Source organism: Grammomys surdaster, unplaced genomic scaffold (assembly GCF_004785775.1).
Source record: "Grammomys surdaster isolate TR1022 unplaced genomic scaffold, NIH_TR_1.0 125876, whole genome shotgun sequence".
Taxonomy (NCBI): Eukaryota; Metazoa; Chordata; class Mammalia; order Rodentia; family Muridae; genus Grammomys; species Grammomys surdaster.
The window spans coordinates 2,787,847-2,793,251 of record NW_021620701.1 but is presented as its reverse complement, the minus strand read 5'-3'; positions in this window follow the sequence as shown (position 1 = coordinate 2,793,251).

Below are 5,405 nucleotides of genomic sequence, written 5' to 3'. Positions count from 1 at the left end.
AGACACGGACTACTGCTAACAATCACCAAGCCCTTACCATGTACCGGGTACTTTACACACACAACCATTTCTGCTGTAACAGAGAATAACACGTTCCAGAAAATTTCACAGTCTGCAAAACTCAGTGTAAAAAAAACATATAATAGGACTCAGGGGGAAAAAAATGGAACCAAGGTAGACTATTCAAATCCATGCAATTCTTATTAACCAAAACAATCATGGCTACATGAGGGATTGCTTGGACCAGCTTGGCAGCAGCAAAGTTGCTAAGGATCTGCCATAGGGGTATTAAAATACACAAAAGCAACAGAGATGAAAAGCCAGTAACTCCTTAATTAGGCCCTGGCAGGGGCTCGATGGGCGATGGAAGTGGAGCTGTAAGTGGGGCTGTTTGTTGCTAAGGTGAGCATAGGAAGCTGGCTGGCTCCCCACAGCTGTGGGGCCACGAGGCTAGGAGTGAGCCTATCTGAAGAAGTTGCCTTGGCTGCTGGTACTCACTTGCAGCGCGGCTATAAAGTTCTTGCTGCTGCTGTAGGAAGAAACCCTGAGCCCTTTCCCTGCTGGGGAAGTTTGTGATTTTATTCTCACTATTTCAGAAAACTTCCTTGTTTCAGAGCCAGGTAGGAAAGACAAGGTGGTTGTGCATGCTCGTCATCCCAGACAAACAGACCCTGGGCTTTTTTACTGTTTCTTGTTTGTTTTGTTTTTAACAGGATGGACGGTGACCAAAGGAACTGTGTCTGGTGTTGACCTCTGACCTCCACATGCTATGCACATATTCACGCGCACACATACATGCGGGGCGCCGCCTCGCCGATAAGGAGAACGCCACGCTCAGGATTCTTCTGACAGCAGTTTATTGTTACAGCTCTTTTAGATGGTAGTGTTACAGCTCCTCTAGATGGCAGTGAGGCGAGGGACGCCAAGCCCCCAAAACCTGTGGCTTATATAGAGCTTTAGGAGACGTGCCACACACTCATTGGCTCTTATGATATCGCCAAATTAGCATACTGGTTTTCGCGCCTTGCGCAGGCGCACATTCAAGCAAGGCTCGCAAGAAGAACCAGGAAGCAGGAAACTGGCGCCATGTTGCAATGGCGAACGCGGCTCCTAACACATACCTGTAGTGGTACCCAAATTGAGCTACTCAAATTGATCCCAGCAGCGGCAGATTCCTTGCTACCTCCCAACCCCCAGTGCTATGGGCTCCCAGATGAAAGATACTCATACAGCCTTCATATCTGGATATGCCTTAAATAGCTCAATGGCTAGGCCACTTCCTAACTGCCATGGGACTGATGTACCCTTCTTTGAGATTCCTGAGTTAATATTTACTAAATCTATATTCTATCTTTGCTGTTCCAGACCTGCAGCCCCCTCAGCTGCATTCCTGGCACCTACATGACACTATCTCTCTGTCTCCTGCACCTCTCAGGTTTGGTGTCTCTCTTCCTTTCCTGGCATGGTGTCTATCTCTCTCCTTCTACCTCGGTCCCTTGCCCAGGTATCCTAAAATTCCCACCTCTGTAGAGCTGTGGGAAATGAACATTCATTGTTTATAAGCCACCCAGTTTCTGGTATTTTGTTATCGAAGCTTGAATGGACTAAGACACCTCTACAAGTAGCCACAACATCCCCAAAGACTGTGAGAGAATCACCAAGATAGGAGTCCACCTGTGACTTGTTTGTGCTCTGGCTCCATGTGGCTGGCTCCAGGGGCACATGAGATGAAGGTGGTACAGTTGTAGCTAAGTGGAACAGCAGGCTGAGTTCTGCTCTTGTACTTGTATCTTGGGGATATCAGACAGCCCAGTAATTACCTTCAGACTTTAGTGTGGTGCACTGGAGATGGGGCACAATAGAAACGAGAACATTGCCCATTTTCATCACAAAAAAACCCTGCTTATTTGAGGGCTGTTTAACAGCATTAGAGTTGTAGGACTATAAGCAGAATTAATCATGGAAGAAGCTTCACAACCCCAACACTGCTAAATAATTCTAATGTTTCCCCATCCTGACCATGAGCTTTGGAACCAGGCGAGACTTGGGTTGTGTCCATGCTTTATCATGGATTGTGTGACACTGGAAAAGGTCTTATAACCTGAACCTCTATTTTGTCTTCCGTAAAATGGGTCATCTTACTTTCCCAGGTTCTAGGGAGGATGTGAACACTAGTAATGCTGAAGTGTTTCAGGTACTTACATTCCCCACTGTGTAGCCTAGCTGTGTAGTGTGTCATGATGGTCTTGAGAAACTCCTACAGAATATGTTGTTCTCAATCTTGCCTTTGCTCCAAAAGGTCCAGAAACCAGACAGGAGTCTCCTCTTAGGAAGAAGGGCAGCCTGCCATATACGGCCTTGCTGGAGACTAGGTCATCGTAGTGGGAAGCTTGTACTTTCCCTAACGTCTTACTCACATACATAGAAGACATTAAAGAGTAGAAGATAGGACAACTCTGACAAATGACCCCCAAATTCCAGACTTATGAAGGCACTGACAGCAGTTCTAAGACAGATGGCGAGAACTAAGAATAAGCAGAGTAGCTTTTGGATTACGTCATACCCTCACTTTGCATTTTTTTTTTTTTTTGAGACAGGGTCTCTCTATGTAGTCCTGGTTGTCCTCAAGGATGTTATGTAAACCACAATGGCCTTAAACCCACAGAGATCCAACTGCCTCTGCTTCCAAGTGCTGGGATTAAAACACATTCGGTTTTCTTCTCTGATTCTGAGAGCCTGTGCCCATGTCAAACAGAACTTCTGAATGTGGTGGGGGAAGAAGACTGCCTCTATGTTTCTCCCTCACCATTTGTGCTTCTGTCTAAGCCCCCACTCTGGCTGCTGTCTTGTTATTTAAGCCAAGATCCCATCACTCAGGAAAATGACCAAAAAGTCATGGGGTGCTAGTAATGGTACACAACCCGTAGGCGTCTTTGAGTTATTCTCTCTAGATGGACTCTTGAATATGGTGATGGTGACAGCCACTTTATGGTTATGTTACGTTACCTAAGACACTATCAAGGTACTACAACGGGGAAATTCTCTGCTGGTCTTGAAGTATGCTGTGTTTTGAGTGTCTGTGTCTAAAGAAACCAAGAGTCCCTAGATGTTGAGGGGAGCACTTGACAAGAAAGCAAGGACTTCAGTTTTCCAACTCCAAGGGCCTGAATACTACCAAGAGCTGCATGGGAGCCCTGCTGACATTTACCTGAAGCCTGTGGTGTACTGAGCTGAGAGACAGGCTCAGCTGTCTGCAGACTTCCAAACTATGAAGAAGCAGAGGTGTGTTGCTGTGAGCTGTTACGTTGGAGATGATTTTCGAGGCTGTAAAACAAGATGAATGCAGTGGGTTTGAGTCTCTGGGATATCAGGGCTCTGATGGAGACTGAGTGAGAGCCCTGGCAGCAGAACACACTGGGATTTGGTTCTTTGAAAACAGAAACCAGATAGTGGAGGTCAGAGAAAGGTGCAGCTCCAAGGAGACAGGTATAAAGTCTGTGGGAAGAGGACTGTGTAAGAGCTGGAGATGTGGGAACCATAAGGTGACTGTAAATCTGCTGAGAGTCAACATCTAAGTGTGAGGAGTGAGGGGAGAGGGCTACAGGAGGCCAATGTTTCCCAGGAAACATCCATCCACAAACAACTAACACAACACACCTATGTCATCTTAACACAGACTGAAAGGAGGCCATCTTCCAGAAAACGCCCAGCAGTTCTCGTCTATAGAGTAGTGTGCAAATAATGTAATCACATTCAGTCTTAGCATAGATTTGTCTCAACTTTGACCACATCTGAGCAATTGAGAAGAACGATGTAAGAAAAGCCGGGATATTTTTGAAAAAGAACAGCAATAAAGGGAATTTTGTCTTATCAGCAAATATAACACATTGTAAAAACATAATATTTGTAATTCTGATAGCATTACATCAGGAATGGGTGGGCAGACAAGTGAATGCCACAACAGAAGTCCAGAGCACAGCCAAAACTCTGATATGTGTATCCTTGTGTATTTATTTTGGAATATGAAAAGGATTTTAGTCTAGCTAGTGAGAAAAAAAAACAAACGGAATAGTCTATAAGCTTATATTAGACAAAATGATCAGCCCACTGGGGAAGCCCCTCGCCTCCCATGCACAGAATATTTTAACCAACTTAGTATTTAATTATAAAAGATGAAATATGTAGGTTATGTCAATTGTGGAGAAGTAATTTTGTTGTCTATGGGTAAAAGTGATATTTCTTTTTCTCTTTTTTTTCCCCTTGACCTGGAACTCTCTATGTAGACCAGGCTAGCCTTGAACTCACAGAGATCTGCCTGTCAGTGCCTCCCAAGTGCTGGGATTAAAGACCTGGGCCACCATCACACCCAGCCCTCTAGGGAAAACATTTCTAATGCACTAGGCAGCTTCCCATTGTTATGACAAAATGCAGGAAGGACTTATTTGGACTCACAGTTTCAGAGAGATCAATCGATGACCACTGGTTCTGCATGTATCATGGCAGGGAGAGTATGCTGGGCCGCTCACTTCATGGTGGCCTGGAAGCAAAGAGATCAGGGAGGAAGGATTGGAGGTCCCAGCATCCTCTCCAAGGTGTGTGCCTCTTCTCATTTCCTCCAAATAGGCTAATCTCTTAAAGATTGTACCACCATCTGACAGTGCCGTAGGCTGATGACGAACCCTACAGCACAGTCTTCGGGTATCTTTATGATGCACACTATTGACACAAGTAAGAGACCAAAGCAAAGACTCATGAAGTATATGGGATTGTTAGAGTCGGTCACACAAACAATGTGAACTTCTGTGCAGTAAACAATTTCACAAACAGTCCGAAAAGGACATGTAATGTGAATCACTAGGCGTTGTTAGTCTGGGGATTTTGCAAATCAATTAGAAAAAAATGCAATAAACTAAAAAATGAAGCAATCTAAGAGGGAGGCAGCCACAAAATACACCATTCATGTTTTGTTTCACCCTGGGTACTCTTTGTACTTTTTTGTTTCCAGAAATTGTGATTTCTCGGGCTTCCAGGAAGAGTGATGCTGGGGTGCTGGCCAGTGTCAAGTTCTTTTCAAGAGATGTATCACACCAAACATCTTTCCGTCAGCCTCCGTTTTCATTCATGTTACCCAGGAATTTCCTGTAAAACGTTCAGATCTTTTATATTAAACAATACTACTAAGTAGAGATTCTACACCTATCTACAAGTTTACTCTAAAGACTGTGTTAATTAATAATTATATACCCAGATGGCTATGGCTTTAACTTTCCTTCTCCTCTCCTCTCCATTCTCTCTCTCTTTCTCTCTCCCTCTGTCCCTCCTTCCCTCCCTTCCCCCTCCCTCTGTCCCTCCTTAGCCAACCGCGCAGCCCCCACCCCCCCCGCCCCCCCCCCCCCCCACCCACC